At 43.3% G+C, this 19873-nt stretch overlaps 1 protein-coding gene across 5 annotated transcripts in view; it reads right to left on the reverse strand.

Moving 5' to 3' along the window:
- SHISAL1 (shisa like 1) overlaps positions 1-18278 on the reverse strand; it is a 70873-nt gene extending 52595 nt beyond the window's left edge. For 4 of the 5 annotated variants that reach the window (XM_039571145.1, XM_039571142.1, XM_039571143.1 and 1 more), the window contains exon 1: positions 17660-17871. The gene's annotated coding sequence lies outside the window, so the exon portion shown is untranslated. Of the gene's footprint in view, positions 1-17659; positions 17872-18195 lie in introns of those variants that run through there. The other variant, XM_039571141.1, reaches the window with a different exon arrangement.
- Between the last annotated feature and the right edge of the window lie 1595 nt (positions 18279-19873).

Below are 19873 nucleotides of genomic sequence, written 5' to 3' on the forward strand. Positions count from 1 at the left end.
AAACGCCTGAAATACAAGACAGAGAGATGCAGGCACTAAGAAGAGGCCCGTGGGGATATCAGCGCAGTGAACTAGAAACAGTTTGAACTGAACCGTCTCAGCTGCAACTGTGCAACACGGTCAGCTCAGGAGAATGTCCCTGTGAAGGACAAACAAAGCATCTGCAACTAAAACAATTAATTTCAAAATTCAGGGCAGCCGGACTGGTGTAACCACCCACAGACATCTTCCAACTTTCCAGTGATCAGCATGGTTTTGAAAGCAAATATTGCTATTAAAAAGGGAGAACTCCCACAGAAGTACACACAGTAAGATTTCAGAGCATATCAGTGCTTGGAAGTGGTACCAGTTAACCTGAGTAAGGTGTTTATTTTGTTGTTTGTCTTAGAGGTGGAAGGGAGCAAGAACCAGCTGAGTTCAGCCTTCCTCCTGAAAGGAGCACATCAGTGGCTCTCTGAGGCTACTCACGGAGCAAACACCAGAACCACCAGGAAGTTTAGTGGAAACTTCCATTTTGTTCTCACAACCAGGGAAAAGCATCTAGATTATCCAGCTTTTCTCCAGCCAGGAAAAGAGCTGCATTGTGTTTCAATTTGCTTTTGCATTTGGAGCATGAAAAACATTCTGGAGAGGTTTGTTGTGCCCAAAGGAAAAGAAATAATCATGAGCATTAAGTATTTATATTGCACTGTATATATATTAATGTCACCTATTTTTACCACTAAAAGCTACATTAAAGCTCTTTTGCTTTTAATAAAATTTGTTATTGAAAATAAAAACTCTTTGTATATTCTGTATAATTCATATTGTTCTATCATGCAAACATATGGCTCAGATTGCTCATTCACATCAAGAAAAATATGTTTATTCTCCCACTGACTCAGTGCTATGAGAAACTTAATTCACTCAAAAGTTACCCATAATATAACTCAAAAAATGAATATTTAAATCCTTCAGAGCCTTCTTACTGGGAAGAGGTAATCTGATAACTAAAGAGAGCTGATTTTCATCAGAAAAATCAGCAGCTTTACAACAAAAAATAACTACTGGTACAAACATTAGCATTTTCTTCATTGTTACAAATATGATTCAATTTGAATGTGTGCATACAGGTAATTTCCATCTATTTAAGCCCAGTCTGCAGACAGCACCCAACAGCCTGGAGTAGTACTTTATTACTCAGCTGTGCACTGGCTAAAATTTCTATCCAGTTGCTCAGCACTTCACAAGCAACCAACAATTTGGGTCTAAAGCAGGCTAATCAGCATAACAGAGTTATCTAATAACCACCACAGTGCTGACATGCCACTGCAGGCACACCCTCCCCTGCACAAGCACAGCTCTGGCACAGGATTGCAATCCTAGAGTATCAATGCAATCCCCTCTCTTCTTTGCAGAGTAAGAGCCAGACTGCAAAAAAACCAAAGATCCTCCTTCTCTTAATGGACTTGGACCTCTTTGATGCCTCGCTCTTCTAAGATGAAGCTTTCTAAAGAAGAAAGAATTACTCTGCCACTAATTACAAGCAGTATGACCACAAGTTTTACTTTTGGAGAACAAGTGGTGTGAAAGTGATTTCCTTCGTTATTTGAAAGGTTTCTGTTGTGTTTTCAGATAATATACTTTCAGGCATTCATCTTACAAGAAATATTCTTGGATATTCTTTTTTCCTTGGAAGTATTTCTGAAGGGTTTTAAAAACTGACAGGTATATTCATAGCGCCTTAACAAAAAGACTCCTCATGTGTGTGCAGCAGCTTGACTTTAACCCTTTGGATTTTGCAAAGTTATCACTGTGTCAGTCCTTTTGGTCAACCCAGAAGGATTCTGTATTGGACAAAGCCAGAATACATCATGGAAGCAACACCTGGGATCAGAAACTGATTCCAAAAATTTTGAAACATTCCTGGGTTTAACTGCATTACAGAAAACTTGCCTCGAAAGTTTCTTCTTCCACTGTACTTCACACTAAAATGGAAATGGCATTTTGGACTTTTCTGCTTTAACTGTCCTCAGTTTTTTGTGCAAAAATGATTGAAAATGATGTGATCTATGTGACATGATACATAGGATATGATGCCTGTGATGTGTATCAGATGACACATATGACATCATATGACACGTGATACATGACATCTTAGATATGACAATATGATTACACAAATCATATGTTATATAATGGCACATGGCAAATGCAATTTGTGTTATATATGAAATAAATGTGATATATATTATTAATGGCACATATATGTGATAGGATATATGGCTTATATATATGAGAGAGAGATATGAGACATAACAGGACTTTTTTTTTTTTTTTGAGGGATCCTCATAAGAACATGTTCCACCAGACTAAGCTCACCCATTTTCTGGATTTTTTGTGTATTTGAAGAAGGAACGAATTTAGAAAAAACCAGATGAGTCACAACCTTGTGCAGTCCTGAACCCTGAATGATCAGGAAAGCAATGATTTTCATTACCACAATGCCCACTTCATGTTCAGTAAAAACTTTAAATATCATGTAAGTTCTCCACTTAATAGCTGGATTTTCTGCAATCTGCCTGGATTAAGCTACATTGTCTCAAGATACTAACTGTGACAAATCTAATTTTCAAACCTACTACAATATGTTTCAAAATCTAGTCCAAAAGCCCTTTTACTGCCTTTCAGTAAAAATCACCTATTAACTATGCTGAATCACAGTGCACTGTATAAATGGAAGCAAGAATCTAATAAAAGATAGGATATTAATAAAAATGAGGAGTGGGAAGATGGATCAACAACTGAGAAAGCCGCTTAGCAACGAGAAGGGTGCAGAAATGAAAAGGATGCTGCACACAGGAAGCAAATTTATGCAAAACACAGGCTAGAGTACAACTGAACAAGGATCTGCCTTTGAGTAATAAAAGAGCATTTCTTACACATGTTTAGGAAAAAGTACTTAGTTAAAAAACATTAGCACTTACTACTGGCAACTGGACTACCAGGTATGGGGCAGGTGTTTTTGGACACTGCCATGGTGTACATATCCTCTCCCCCCAGTCTCTCATCTCCAGAGAATTCAAAGGTTAAACAACCATGACCAATCAATGTATCAAAAATTTAATGTTTGAAATTGAAGAGTTAAACAATGCTGCACATACCTGCGAAGGGCCTTATTTGAAATGTCAGCCTTGCTACTGTCAGGCCATAATGAATACACAAGGCTCAGGTTTTCTGGGTACTAGAGCTCTGTTGTTTCATTTTCTTTCCTTGTCCAAGATCAACTTCATCAAAGGATGGGATGAGTATTTATCCAATAATTGACACTAATAAGAGAGGGATGGTGGGAACAAAACTTCTGGATAAGCTCACATTACCTAAAGCAGGAGCTGCCTACTGGCCCATGCTGATGGACTGATCATGTGTGGTCACTCTTGTTTCCCATGTGTAGACACAGCCCTCTGAAGGGCCCAGCTCTGGGGGACAGACTGCTGCACCCTGTGCTTTGCTTTCAAAATCAAGCACAGAATGGTATTCTAGGAAGAGAAACAAAACTATCCAAACCACACCAAAATTGCACCAGGACAAGGAATCTGCTGCCCACTCAATGCCTCTTGTAGAAGAGGGGTGAGTTAAGGGTCCCTAAGCAGAATTCCCCTGGCAGATACTCAGACATTCCTGGGACACCTCTCACCTATCTTTAGAAACATTCTGCAGCACACAGATCTGTATCTATTCTCAGTTCAGTGGAGAGGGGCTTTCCACATGCAAATCAATATGAACATCTCCATTTAGAAGACCAAGGAGGTACTGCTGACTCCCCTGGGTGGAGAGAACTCCCTTGCGTATGAATACATCAAGTCCAAAGAGTCAGAGTCATGTCCTATCTACTAGCACTGGGCACCAGCCAAAGGTGAGACAGCCTTAGGAAACCTTATTTCTGGCAGCAGTTGATTGTCTTTTAGTCAAATGTGACAGAGAGGGTTGGCCTCATCATTACAGATAAGTAAGGAATACTGCAGTGACAAGAGACCAGGGAAACACAGCAAGACCACTGGAAGATGCAGCCTTGAACTTTCTTGAGGAAATGAGGATGTGCCAAGTGAAGAAAATCCAACTATACACAGTGGACAGCAACTACGCAAACTGCAAAGAGCCCAGACTATTACCAGCAGAAGAATTCTGATGCTGAAAGTTGCCTGTGGACCTCTGGAGAACTGGGAGCACAATAACTTCCTGCCATGTGAAGGACAGATGCAGGGAGTACAAGAGGATTACAGCGCTTAACAAGAGCACGTGAGAACCAGAGCTTGCATAACATCACTGAGAACCATGTCAGGAGGAGAATTAATTTAAAAGTCTTCTACTTCAGAGTTACGTACAAGGTTTTAGGAGAAGATAAGCAAGGCTATCAGCCTGAAATTAAACAGGCTGCTTAATACATTTGTGTTTGGCATACCCAAGTCAGCATGGTTAGCCAAATCGTGACCTCCAAACTTAAAGGAAAAGAAAGAAGTTAAACTGAGGTTCAAGAGCACTTTGCTTTTGCCATGGCAGAATACAGAATAAAATGCTGCAGTAAATGAAATGAGCAAGGTGTAGCACATAATGGAGGATTAACTAGCTGCTCACTAGCCAGGACACTCCTGCATACATCAAATTGCTAACCCAGGCTCCAAGGACAATATTTACGTGATAACAGAACAGATCTCAAGACTTCAAGCACTCAGAAGTCTGTGCCTTAAGACACAGACCAAAGTTCTTCTGTCATATAGGTGTTGGAACAACCTGTTACAAGCAGAGAGTGAATGCCCCTACAGCACAAAAGGAGGAAGAACTTAAATACTGGCTGAAATGAACCAATCAAATATGTAAAAAGAGAATGAGGGGGAAAAACCTGGAGAGATAAATGACTCCAAATATTCCCTGTATCTTAAGACAGCACAAAGTTATGTATAAAGCTGTTGGTTGGAAGCTCAGAATACCTTTATGGTACCCATTAAGCAAATGTATTCTGTAGATTACTTTCCCAGCAAAGAAGGCAAATAAAGAAAAAGCATAGATATTTTGATGATATAAAAGGTTAATACTAGTAAAGCTTATGTCTTAACCTAAAAGAAATAGCATGACTAAACATGAGTCTGAACAACTCCAGGAAGAACTAGAATTTACAGAGTAAATCAAAGAAATAAGGTAAATTCCCTAAAAATAAAACCAACATTAATACCACATTTGCAAATGGAGGCACCCCGAACTGTTCAGATGACCACAAAGATGTTACAACAAAGGGCTGTTGCAAAAAAACCTCAATTTCCTTCCATATCTGATCTGAGTTGCTACTGTTTGTTGTTTATAATGCTCAGTGATGGTTCTGTCTCCTCGAGATAAACTCACATGAGGCCTACCTGGAGAGCAGTCCTTTTAAGTACAATGGTTAAGCACACTCTGTGACTCCGCAACAAACCAAACTCTTTTGCAACACCCGTAATTGAAACTTTCCTTCCCAAAGAGGTGATTACCCTGCCTCTAGCCACAGTAAGGACACTAGGAGGGAAAATCCCTCAGTATCTGGTGACTCACTGAAAACATGGTTAGTGTCCACATGGACAAAACTTATGGTTTATAGAAGAAGGACAATTTGATAGCCTCAGAGGTTTTTCTTCTTGTTTGGTGAGGAGACACATCTGAAAACTACTTTATATCAGGAACCCAACTACTGCACCCCTGAGAACACATAGTTTTAAAGCAGTCTGAATGAACACTGGGAATTTGATCACATTGAAGGTCCCTTCTCTCAGCACCAAGGAACCCAATTCCTACTGCTGACCAAAACACTGCACAGGGAGCAAAAACCAAAAGCCCTTTCTGTCACAGGAACTTTAAATGTGCACAAGAAACACAGCCCAAAGCCATGGTGGAAAAGAGCTTTAGTGCTGCCACCTGAGAAAAGCCAACCATGCGTGTCTCTGCTGTCAGCGGATCAAGTACCACGGTGTCATCCTGCCATCAAGATGCTGTTTCTGAGTTAATGGATTTCTAGTGAAGACCAACCTCAATCTCTTTTTTGTGATTCCAGGTCTCTTTTCCTGTGCCACTGCTGCCCTTGATGCTGAAAACTAGTAAGGCAGAGCTTCCACATTCCCACTGTTACTACTCCTCTCACAAGCTTTGCCCATTCAGCCCTTCAAGGACTCTATGCCAGAAGGCAAAGAAATGCACAGGCTTAACAGAATTTCTTCACCAAATTTATTTCAGAGAATTTAGGAGTTCCAATTCCTCAAAACTACAGCAAGTCCCAAGACACACTTTCCCTTACACTGAGCTGACTCCCTCCTCAAAGCATCCACAGCTTGGAGAACACTTCTTTGCCTTCACCCAGAAATTTTTAGTAGGATCTATCACTCACTGAGGAACTGGGGGATAAAATGGTAAATGAAATTCATGCCAGTAAATGCAAAGTAATGCAGGGAGGAAATCCCTTTCCCTCAGCACCGGGCAGGCTACTGCATCTTAGAGAGAAAGGAAAACTATATTGAAATAATGCACATCAATTCTATGCAGGTAGTGATTTAGTACTCAGTAGCAGAATTTCAGAAGCTGATGAGAAAAAAAAAAGGGGGGGGGGAAAGAAAAGCTCATTATATCATGGTATGATTTTTCTACATCTCTAGAGCTGGAAAGGGATCAGAAATGACAAGGACAGTAAGAGGTGTAAAATGTTTTCTGTATGCAAAGCATTTGAACAGACTGGGAAGATTCAGCTGGGAAGGAATTTGATAAAAGTCTACAAAAATTTACAAGAAGCACTGACAAACTGAATAGACAGCACTCCTGCATCACTTCTCATAATACAAGAATTACCAGATAGCACTTTGAAAAACAACAAAAGAAGGTGGTTTTCCCACACAGCATGCAGTTTACCTGGATTTCTGTTTATAACAGAAGCTTACTTATCATTCAAGAACAATTAGACAAATTCTATGGATAGAAACTCCCACCAACAGCTATTGAACACAAAACTGTGACTCTGCTGCCAGACAGAATGTACCTGTGATGCAGCCAGCCAGAAGCTGAGAGGGTATATATGGAGAAACACAATTTCCCTATACTTAGATAAAAAAATACCTAGCCCAGCAAATATCAACAAGTGAGAATAATGCTTAACCTGACCCAAACATCCACTCTTACACCTTTCTCCTGTGTCATCTGCCCAATCCAAGAGTCACACTGGTCTTTAAATTGTTTCTAGGAAAGCAGCTATTCCCTTTGGCTGTCACAATGAAACAGGAATGAGATCTCACCTTTTTTTTTTTTTTTAAACACTCTAATGTTGTATTTATGCCTTACCCCATCCTGCTGATCACTTGTGTTTTGATGGCTTTACTTCTGTTGTATTGCACTTTATATGGTGCAAAACAATGAAGGGTTTGTGTTCTAGTGATCTTCTGTTTTGACCAAAAGCTGCCGCAGCACACCATTTAAAAAGCCAGACCATGCAGAAGAATTTATTTTTAAAATTTTAAGTGGCAGTTTGCTACTTCTCTCTTAAAGCAATATGTTCCTCAGACATTATTTCATCCTCCTTATGTGCCAGAACTGCTCCTAACCACTCATATCATTACTGTTGCAAAGATCATTCACTTTTGTGACAGAACAAATTTCAGGTTTAGGCGCCGGTTTATGTATTTTAAAGCATTGGCCTTTCTGCTTAGCCCTGTTGGAAATTACGGATCCCCTTCACGGGGGAAGAAGGAAGGCCAGAGAAACTGCCGTCCCAATTAATTTCCATTGCATCCATCATCACTTGGTACTTCAAAATTCAGGCTCTGAATTTTTGAGTTCTTGCTATGAACGCTTGCTGGGTCACTGTGTTTGTTTTTGGTATATCATTACACTTGTTAGCAGCAGAACACACAGCTTGCTTTACTGGGTCTGCTTTGCTACTCATAGCTAAACAAATTAATTTTGATTACAACCTTCTTCCTGCTCCCCCAAATGAATAAAACCATCATTCTGATGGATTGCACTGCTTGGATACAGAAACAACATGCAAGATAATTCCACCTTACAACCCAAGAGGTATTTATCACAAAATACTTTTTACACTTACTGAAAGAGGATTAAAAAATTTGTGATTCTGTGATAGCAGAGCCATTATGGGCTTAAGAACTGAAGATAACAAATTCCTTGAGGACCATGTCTTAGCTTTATTTTCAAGGAAAGGACATAGGTAATCTACTCCCTTAAGCAAAGCTTCGGGGGGTTTTTAGTGTTTTTTCCTAAACTCTTCAAACTCTAAGTCTCTGGCTGTTCAATCATGGAAAACACTCTTGTGCAAGAGGACAGGACTTCTGAGGGCTTGCAATGACGATAGCTCTGGAAACAAGCTGATCATATCATGTGCTCAGCATCGCAATTCACAGGAAAAAAACATGTTCTTGTGGAGGGCCACTCTGTGCCAGATACAATTCTCCATAAGGGCCATGCAACTGACAGGCACTTTTTGTTGTTATGGCAGCTGAATAGAAAGAAAAATAGAAAAGAAATTAATGTTGAAGTGGGATAAACATTTGTTTGGTTTTGATGCTTGAAACTAAAACATCAGAACATTTACTTCATAGCAGGCAGAAAGGAAAAGGAAAGGAAAAAGCAAGGGAAAGGAGAATTAGGTTCATGAAACAGGAAAATGATTTTCCAAGATCCGATCAGTACTGCCTGAAACAAAACCATTGCTACCAGCCCCAGCACCACTCCATATGGAAGACACAAAGAGGAAGAAGACCCCAACAAATACTTTTGAGGTAGAAGCCTGGCTCATTTTGGAAGTTTGCTGGCAGCTACTGGGCAGCCAGCCCATGCCAGCAGTAAACTGCAAAACACAGTCAATCCCAACTGTGGCAACTATAGCAAATTACAAGATTTCCATCTGTCTGCCTAAGCCCACCCAAAAAAAGGATAAAGGGCTGACAACACAACAGGGAAGGCAGAGCAAATTCAGAAATAAAAGAGAAATTTTAGCTTTGATCATGATGAGTGATCGCACTACAGTTTCATTTACATTATTTATTTTACACAGGGTTTTTAATTGTTTGTTATAATATGCAGGAGGTAGCAAAAACAATCCTTGCTTTCTGAGCCTAATTATCAAAAAAGACAGTAACATAAACACATCCTGCTTAAGAAAAGTGTTGACTTCCTTGAGAATATTGCTCCTCTTTTATCTTTCCTTGAAAAGCAGTTGGCACCAAGAACTGTGACTGGGGCTTTCTGTGACGCATGCACAGTACAGGGCGCTTCAGAAAACCATGGTGGGAGCTCTGGCTTGAGGCTTTAAGGCTGGCCTATAATTATCATTGGTTTAAGACTATTGGTTTATATTTCAGTGATCAAAAGAGAAAAATAATGTCTTAAATGTTTCAAACTGTGAAGCCTTGTGAACGTGTTTATTCTGTACTTTATTTCCATCACTGCAGTAAGTTTGGAGCAATGTTACTGATGTTCAACACAAAGTAATTAATTGCATGATTAAGAGTTCTCAGTCACGTGAACTTATGTTCACATGACTGAAAATTTCCTGCTGCAGTCCAAACTCAGAAGGTTTAGGGACAAGCTAGGTGGAGTTAGGGAATAGTAATAAAGGTTAAAAACTGAACCAAAATTTGCCATAAGCATTAGCCTTGTTGCAGCTCTCATCACAGAGAGAGCAGACCAATAGAAAAGCACAAAATGAACACATGTAACACAAATTAATTTTAAGGAGAGCTATGTGTGCATGTAGATCCATATTTATTTCTCTCATGTTCAATAGATTCTAGAAAAAAAAACTAAAAACAACCCAGCAGCAAACTTCAGATTCCAGCCTTAGGGCTCAAGTGACTAATGATGGATAGAATTTTCCCTGCTATTAATATACTATGAGAAAGGAGAGACTGTCTAACAAAGACTGAATTAATGGACTGCATGACACAAAAGTGTGGAAATCTAATCACAGAAACAGGGAATGGATGGGGCTGGCAGGGACCTCTGGAGGTCATCCAGCCCAATCCCCCTGTTCAAGGGTCACCTGAAGCAAGTTCCCCAGAATTGCATCCAGGTGGGTTTTGAATCTCTCCAGAAAAGGAGACTGCACAGCCTCTCTGTGAAGCCAGCTCCAGTGCTCTGTTACCCTCACACACCCATAAGCTCTTGACTCGTTCTTCACCCTTAGCAGAGCTCAACACATTCCAGTTGCTCTCTCACATAAACAGCAGCTTGGCCACCTTGCCTTGCTGCCCTGGCTTTCCTAGAAGGAGTGCAGCCATCCATGACTCTATTCCCACCATGTCTCTCTGGCTGCAATGAGATCATGGTCCTGATGATAAAGAGCAGAAAGGCAAAAGTAGTACCATTGCTGCCAATTCCCTTCCTCATTAATTTCTCATTGTTATATTAAGCTTACTGCATCCCGATTCCTGCAGAGGGGACTCAGCAAGGGTTTTCTTTCACAATAGCAGCCCTCAGGCACATGGGGCTTGACCCTGCTCCCATTCAAATAAATAGGAATTTGTCCACAGACTTGCAAAAGTAGAATACCTGTCTTGAAGGAGTTATTTCATATTAAAGAAATATTCGAGCCCTGTTCAGTAATTCTTCATTTGTGCCCTTCTACTCTGAAATAAAGGTGAATTGTTGCAAGACAAGGTTGTAATTTATCAATATAGTTCTATGTATGAGGCTCCTAAAAAGCAATTATCACCAGCAATGCATGATGTGAGCTGGTTTCTTATGTAAAATTTGTTTCTGAGGAAAACACTCTGGAGTTTCAAGGGAGCTCCTGACCGACCCTAGTTGGGAGATGACAGTGAGAAGGAAGAAGGGAAATGGGAAGCAGAGTGACAGGTCCTGATCTTTGAAGCAGAGGTGAGCACAGTGATTTGTGCACCCTGCTGCTCTTCCAGCAGCAGAGCTGCCTGTCAAAAACCACAGGGTAGAAGCAGAACAGCAGCAAGGCCATGGGACCCTTTCCATTTGCCACCTGCCCTTCAGGGGCTGCGGGACAGGACATGGCTCAGTGCCACGGCCCTGGCCAATGTCCCTGCACTAGAGCAGTCCCTCTGCCAGCCCCTTACACAAAAGTGTAAGGTTTCCCACAGGAATTCACAGAGTTGCCCAAACAGGGATGAGAGGGGCTCCAACACAAAGTAATAATTAACAAATCTCCAACTCGTGTATAGAATCTCCTTGCATAGCTGGCTCCAGTGATTGTTCACTTTCTGGCTGGAGTCCAGGTTTCTAAATCCCTGCCAACAGTATTTCTAAAAATTAATTTCCAGCAATATCTTAATCAACAAAATGTTGCCACATCACAACACTTTACAGAAGGATCACAATGAATTACTCTTAAAACTCCACACAGTTGAAAGGGATAATGAGCATTATACTGAACTTGCCTCTTAAAAATGGTTTCAGTCCTGAGAACAACCACTCACTGATTTCTGCCATGACTTTCACATTTCAGCCCTGTCAGTGATACTGTCTCCCAAAAAGCCAGATACTGAACCAGTGTTTTATTCAGGTCAGGGCTCCTTCACCACTAATCTATAAGGGGAATTCAATTGACAGTATGAATGTTACAAGAATGAATGTCTTTTTCTCACCACAAAATAGAAATTAAACCTATCCTGTGAAGATGCTGTTCAGTTCCCATTCATTTCCGTTCACACATGCTTGACATCTCCCTCCTTTGGGATAAAAAGTTCTTCAGGACCGTGAAATTTTGGGCTACAGCTTTCAAGTAAATCATTCGAGCAGTCTTGTGTTCCAGGTCTGCATTTTGGGATATTTGTACCCTTAGAAATAGAAATGTTTTGTATCTTGAGGATAGGAAGCTTGGTCTATCATCTTGGCAGCTTTCTGTCCAATGATATGCAATGGTCATACTGAAAAAAACAAGACATGAACAAAGAACCCAAACTTAACTCTGGATCTTAATGCATATTGAACATTTATATTTGCCATTCAGGATAATGTGTCTGAAGTAGATGTAATTTCCTTGGAAAAGTTTCTCTCTCTAGAATTTTGTCTACATTTCACACATTAAAATAGTAATTACCTGAAAAGTGACGTAAGGGGAAAGCATGTAAGCTACATGCTTTACAAGACAAAGGTCTTTTTTTAATTTAAAAACTGTAATAATTATTGGGCAGGGGAGTAAGTAAAGAAGAATTTAACAAATCTTGATGCTGTTAAGATACCACAGAGGAAAAAATGCATTTTCCCAAAGGTTCACCACAAAAAGAAACCAGTCTAAGATGGGAGACAACCAGAGAAAATGACTACCACAAGCTGAAAATTGTGTGAAGAAGCAGCCCTGAGGCTCTCACGTATGGGAATGCAACACAAATGGCAAAAGCTCTAATCTGTATCTTCCCACCACTTCCTTGAACCCTGACAGCTCTATTTGGACAGAACAGTGCCTTTCTAGTGGCAAAATTAATGGAATACATGGATTTGGGAAAGGAAGGAATCACAGATATCTGTGAGTTACATTTTGGAAACCCTAGCCTCCAACAGGCTTTAGGTGATTCATTTTAACCCCTCTTAAAGGAAAAGCCTGTAACTGGAGAGGATTCACTGTTGTGAAACAGCAACACAGGAACGTCAGTAAAATAAGGGCTGGAATGTCTCCACCTTAAAAAAAATAACATCCAAAGGAAGAAAAGGAAAAAAAAGTTTTAGTTAGGAACCAGTCTGGCTAGAGTACAGCAACTCAGAGCAGCAGAATTGCATTCCGAAGTTTTCCTTGGTAACTTCCAAGAGTCTCACATCAGTGTGGGAGAGGACATTTTGCTTCTTCAGGTAAATTGAAATCGCGCTGCCTTTTCTGCTTGAAGTAGCAAATCCTTTGTGCAACAGCTACTACATCACACCTCACAGCTCCTAGAGTTCCACTGCTAGTATGACCTGAGGGGCTCAAATGGCATCCATTAGAATAAGTAAGATTTTATCAGTAACATGCTGAAGCCTCAGTTGTTTCTCTGGGCAGAACGAGAGCGGGTAATCCTCCACAGTGCTGCCAGAAATGCCCTGAGATTTGCTGCTTGCAGTGCTTGGTCTGCAGACATGTTACTGCCAAGAGCTCTGAAGCTTAGAACAATGCTTCATGTTCCGTGTTATGGGAGTCTGGTTCTTTATTAGGAAGTCTCTTTCTAGCTACTGAAGTATGTTTAGGAATACAGCTTGTTCCTATGGAAATCAGAGAGAATTCTGCCCTTGCCTCCAAATAGAGCAGGAACAGACTCCCTGTCTGCAACATCAGACATCTTGGCATAAAGTGAGAAAATTGGGAGGGCCTGCTAAGCTTCACTGGTGTGGAAAGGTCAGCCTACAAATCAAGAGGCTGCAGGATAAGCGGGTAGGCTGCAGCACCTCTCCCTGCCCTATCCCCAGAGAACACCCCAAATCCACTCCTTGGCTTCTTCCCCCTGCACAGCCAGGAGGAGCTGCCAGTCCATCCCGGAGCTGAAGGGAAAAGGCAGAGCAGCAGCAGCATCTCATGGCTGAGGTGCTGCTGAACACAGTCACTCTGAGCAAAACAGGTCTGGGAGGAGCTTGAATGTCAAAGTAATTTGAGCTGATGTCTCTATTTTACAAGTAGGAAACACACCCAGGTCCAAAACTTCCAAAATGACTTGGGAGTTTGAGCATGTGAATTTGCATGTGTGTGATCAGGCATCTTAGAGACGGGGGAGAGGTATCCCTGCAGAGTGCATTTTTTAAAACACAGATTTCTTTGGGTTGTTTCAAATTTGGGCCTTAAAAGCCTAACTAGTTTTGAAATTATTATATACAGTTCATTAAGAATATGGTGAGTAAATGAAAGGTCAAAAAGGAGCTTTTCTACATCTTCACATTTAAGAAGTTTCATTTTTTAGAAGAATAAAATGACAGTAACAGGAGAGTTTTAAATTTCCACTGGTATGTAAAAATACATTAGTTGTTTTATCTTAAGTTTGGCCATTAAATGCTGATGGACAAGCAGAAGTAAGTCTACCATAGATAAGACAGATCACTTTAGAATTCAGTTTTTCATCTGCAAGTCTTTCACACAAAGCAATTCTGCCTCAATCTAAAAGACTGATTTATCAGAAGTATTGATTATTAACATGATTTGGAAATGAAGACTAAACAAAAAACCCTATAGCTAAATCAAGTACATCACCATTTGAAGTACAAACACTTTATAGTAGTTTATGAAGAACATCATTGAGCTCCCAACTGGAATAACAGAAACATCTCTCATACCTAACACCATTACTTGCTCCTGTCAAATGAAGTTATGTTTTTATAAGCTCAAAAGTAATACCTGGAAACTCACCTGCCCAACCTTTTCCTAGAAACATAGAAAAAAATTCCCAAAAATGTTTCACTTTGGATGTTCAGTGCTGGTCTCTGCCCTTCACGAGTCCCTTGCTGCCAATATGCCTACTTTAAATTCAAAACTGCCTTATTTTTCCATCCAGAAAACCAGTACATTCAACCTGACAGCAAACAGGAAAAGCAGTGATGAGCCATTCTTTTGTTTTCAAGTCCTTGGAGTACAGATCTGTGAACTTCTTCTCTGAAAGCTGTTTCCTTCAAATATGCTCAGCAAAACGAATGTTAAGGAACTAGCACTGAAGTTATTCCTCCACAACATCTTCACACTGATCTCCAGCAATCTCACTGCCTCTCAGATCACTGGTGCACAGATGCACAGAGGACTGAGACAGGAAAAATGTTGGCTACCATTTGTTGTTGTGCTGCACTAACACTTTGCTGCTTCCCCAGAGATCTCTCTGGGCACAATATATGCCCATAGCAAGACTCCACACTCCAAATAAGCAACACTGAATGATGATGATTAATGGGGGTAGGGAAAAGTTAAAATAGAGGGGTAAAGGGACCTGTCCAGAGTAGATCAGTTACAGAGAAAGGAGCTCAACCACCTCCTCTAAATACTGGGCCAGTATCTTATTCATCCCAGGTGTGGGACTTCCAGCACCAGAGAAACAAAGAATATTAAATCTATTTCCACATGACAGCAAAGTTTGAGCAATAGGCAGGTTGAGCAGTTTGGAATATCTTTAATATGAACACCACTAGAAGCATTTTTGTTTATGAAAACCAGTGTACATTATAGCCAAGTTACTTTGGTATAATGTTGAGTAAAACACAATGCAAACCAATATCATTATCCCTATTTATAGACTTAGCCTTCATGTCTGTGTACTTTTTTCCCCACCCCCTCAATCAAAACCTCTTTACCAGTGACAGCTCTGCATACTCAGATGTCTTCTCACAACCTTAAGTGATTATTGTTCTGAAAAGATCTATAAAATAAGGGCTTGTTACAAATTATCTTTCTTGATGCCTGTTACCAGTCTTAAAAAATAAAACTAAGAATTCCCCCCCCCCCCCCCCCCCCGGCAACTAGGGTCTGAAAAATGAGCTGGAGTATCTGTTGTTCTTACTACCACCAATACCAATAACAAAAGACTGAGCTTTACTGAGGATGTAAAGCAGAGAGTAAAACCTCTATCACCTTCTCTCTACTTGTACTGACTGTGCAGCACTAAGTAGTAAAAATTTAATTGTTCAGCATGGAAATTTAAGTCAATGACATCCAGAGGAGACAAGATGACAACTGAGATTTCTTTTCTTTCTTTCTATTTATGGGATTGTCATAAAGTTGCTCCACTAGTAACGCATGGCTGGTGATGGTCCTCAACTCACAAGAAATATTTTCAGACAGGTATCTTGCTACTGGATTGATAAGAAGCAGAAGACAAAAGTCAAGGTCACAGGCCTTAGGGGTATTTCAGTAAAAGCTTCAAGTGTGATTTGCCTACTCTAATGCATTTGGAATGACGCATATGTTTTAGCACTTTGCTGGACTGAGCTGAGGATAGACTCTTTCTCACAATATGAAAGAGACAGTTATTTTATAACAATTTATTCACTCAGAAGGAGTGTTTCAAGAAAGAAAGAATGTGTGCTTCATACAGAAGTTCCCCTACTATTATAACTTCCTACTCCTGTAATCTGAAACAGTCACAACTGAACATCTCTCGGGCAGTATTTCAGAACTGAATATTCTAAAACATTCCTTACACACTCACGATGCTTCTCAACATAACACCATATATTAAACTGTCTCTTGCAAAACTATGAACATTTGGAGAAGAGTTTCACATGTTTAACCTAACATGTAGTTAAGTTAGAAGTGTATGTTTGCTCATTCTCTCTAAGAAAAGGTTTTAAGTCCCTCTCAGGTTGCAATACTGAGGCAAGTGATTACAACTGTCATTCAGTTTTGCAGCATTTTCTTTCCTTACTCTTGCATCTTCTCACTGGATGTGTACTCTTTGTGACAGTGGTTACTCCTATAAATTTCAGAAAGCTAAAGACTCTTGTTTTTACCTGACTGATGAATTTAACTCAGGAAAGCAGTTAAAAATGGCATTAGAATCACTGTTTTCAGCTGGATAATAACAGTACATATCTTTTGAAGACCAGCAGGACTGCGTCATGTTAAATAAAGGCTGGAGTTAAAAAGGGGGATTTTTACCTCTACCATTAGGGAAAAGGAATGTATAACATATGTTCACTCCTTGTAACAGAAGACAATACACTCATATACTCAGTTTTAACAGTGCTCCATCTTAGATGAAGTGTTTTGCTTGATTAGCTCAGAGCACAGGTGCAAGTGAGTGACATTGTGACATTTCCTTTTCTTGAGCAGAGTGGGGTAGGAAGAAGTTGAAGAGACCTGTCAAGGTCACACCACAGCACGATGACAAAGTTACACACGAAGTCACCACGGATTCCCAGCTCAGCTGTAGCAGAGACTGCAACACGATGCTCCTCAAAGGGTTTTGTGTGGCCAAATGACACACAAGCAAAAAGATCAGTAACATCACAGCTTTTAGTACTAACACGTCTCAGGAGTCCTTGGAACATGAGACAAGTCAGACCACGTCTTAGTTTGAGCTTTATAGCTAAACGAGGTAATGCAGCAGAACAACTACTCAGAAACCTTGTATAACCCTCACATTTGATTAATCACATCCACGTATCGTTAACTAAGTCTGGGGAAATCGCTGAGCGTTGGAGGAAAAGCAAACAGGGGCCACAGGATCACGCAGGGTTTATTTGCTTGTTTTCGTCCCCGGTGACAAAACACAACACCAGTACGAACATGAAGAGAGAGAAAATCGGGCAAATAGATAACCCCGAAGGCTGCGAGGGGTCCCGTTGTCATGGAAACAAGTCACCACTAACGAGCTCTCCGCGGCACGAGTGATTAACACCCGAGCCTTGTAAATAAATATTGATTCCGAACCCAAGCAGACACACAGGCACCCTGCCGCCAGCCGCTGGATCGGGGCGAGCAGCAGCGCGGCGCGCACACGCCGCGGCTCCCTGCGCACAAAAGGGGGACCGCACAAAGTTTCCCGAGCGCTGCTGCCACCGCGCTGCGCGGGGAGCGACGGCGGCCGCCGCACAGCACAACGCGGCCCGGGCCGGGCCAGGTGCTCTGCGCCGCTCCGGGAGCCGGGCACGGCGCCCGCAGGTCTCCGGCAGCGAACGGAGCAGCGCGATCCGCGACCGACCCCCGCCCGGCCCCGCACACCCCTCCCGGACAGACCACCCTCACCTTGCGCTGAGTCGCTGCCCGCGCACAGCCACTTTTCCCAACAGTTGCACGGCGAAACCACGAAGGGAAACGCGGCTCCGGCGTGCGGCAGCGGTGCCCAGGGCGGTGGAGGCACCTCCGACCTCGGGGAGCAGAGCGCGGTGCTTCAGCCGGCGAGCGGGGGGACGAGGCACCGATGCACAGAAGGAGCTGCTGCTACCTCCTTCCCCATCTCCCCCCTCTACGGCTCCCCCATCCCCTCCTGTCCCCGCCCGCTTCTCCACCTTCTCTCTTCCTCCCCCGCCCCTGCTCCAACCAGCTGCTCTCGCTCCACCTGGGCCGGCTCTCCAGGTGCCTCCCTGCTCCCATACGCGTCCCCTACAGCAGCTGGAGCTCCGGGGCGGGTGCACTTTCCGCTGTCCCGCACGGAAACTTCGCCGGCCCCCGGCGCTCTTGTCCTGTACGGAGCCGGCTGCTCGCCTCGGCCGGGGACATCGCAGCACGGAGCCCTGTCCCGGCTCGGGGACAGGCAGAGCCGCCCGGAGGTGGCCACTCACCTCAGGAAAGCCCCGGCGGCACCCTGCGGGGATGGGGGTGGACGCAGCGCTGGTGGCATCACCGATGGAGGTGAAACCTAGCGGGGGCGCGGGGCGCACCCCCTGCTCTCCCCTGTGCCGCTCCTGCTGCGGGGCTCCCGGGGAGGGACGCGCCGCCCGGGCGCTGCCGGCACTGCCGCCTCTGCGGTGGCCACCGCCCGCCCCCCCGGGCTGGGGGGAAGGATGGATGAGGGAGGGGGCGCTGGCAGGGCGGGGTGCGGCCGGAGCGGAGCGGAGCCGTGCGGTGCCGCTCTGCGGTGCACAAGGATCGGCTTCCCCCGGGCAGGCCGGGCCAGGAGGCGACAGTGCGGTGGCTTCCCCAGGGCTGCCAGCCCGGCGCTGGTCCCTGCCCGGCTACGACCCGGGCCCGCTTCCCTCTTCCTTTCTTCTTCTTCCCCCTTCCCGCACGCCGCCCTCCCCTCCCAGTCGTTTACGAGGGCACCGGGGATTAAGTGTACTTTCAGTTTTAAGAGCATTATATTAATAAACAGAGATTCGGTGATTTTAAATTACTCTGCGAGCATCCGGCAGCCTGTTAAGAAGCAATCCCCTCTAGGCACGGTTTAATCGGAGGGATCAGAGCGGGCGCCGCGTCCTCCGGTGCCTCCGGCAGGGCTTGCCCGGGGAGCCGCGGCCGAACGCCCACCTGCTGTGGGGTTTCTTAGGAAAATTCCTTACGGGAGAGCCCTGCCCGGCCCGGGAAGGCGGTGCGCGCACAGGTGCCGGCGGAAGGGACGGAGGGAGCACCGGGAGAACCCCGGCCGCCGCCTGAAAACAGCCCCAGAGTTTTGAGTCACACGTCTCACGAGAGACTAGCCCAGCCCGGGCTGGGCAGGGGCTGGCCGTGCAGCTGGAGTTTGGAGCCTGGAGGAAGCGCACGTCTTTAGAGCAGTGGGAGCCTGGTTTTTATACGGCGTGACGCCAGCGGCCACACGGACAGGCAGCGCGATGCGAGCCCTCCTGGCGCCTCAGTGCCATTCTCGAGCTCACCTGCGCACCCGGCTGCCCCTCGCTGCCGCAAGAGCAGACCTGCGGCTCCAAGACAAAGACTAAAGCAACTCCGAGATGGGAAGAGGAGGATGGACGCTGATTTGAGGGCTCAACCCTCAAAAAATGGCTAAAGCTTCCCCTTCTCCCCCTCCTTCCTTTGGCATCACACCTCCAGAGCCCGACAGTTGGTTATGACCTCAGAGAAGTTCTAAGCTAATCGAAGTAATGTCTATAAATGACTTCTCTCATGAATTCAGATTATAAGAAAAAAATATTTTTCATTTACATTTTAATGCATAAATCATGCAAAGTAGGGAGCTCCAGACACTATTGCAAGAGTGATGAGTCATGCCCACCACATGTACATTATTTATTGTCTGAGGATGGGACCGTGTTTAAATTAGGCTGCTTGATAACCTAATCTGGATGTTCTGAACTGATTCCCTATAATTATGTTCTGGAGAAAGTAAAGCGTCATTTCTTAACCCTAGTCTCCCTGACACATTTTAATTCATAGTCTTGTGTGGAACTACATGTTTTGAATTTTCGAGCAGGTGGAGTGCTCTTTCTGCACAGGCCCTGCACGTGGAAAGGAATGATCACAGATGTACTTCTCAGATCCAGCAGGAATATAAGAAAAGCCATAGTC

Source organism: Corvus cornix, chromosome 1A (genome assembly GCF_000738735.6).
Source record: "Corvus cornix cornix isolate S_Up_H32 chromosome 1A, ASM73873v5, whole genome shotgun sequence".
In the NCBI taxonomy this organism is placed as follows: Eukaryota; Metazoa; Chordata; class Aves; order Passeriformes; family Corvidae; genus Corvus; species Corvus cornix.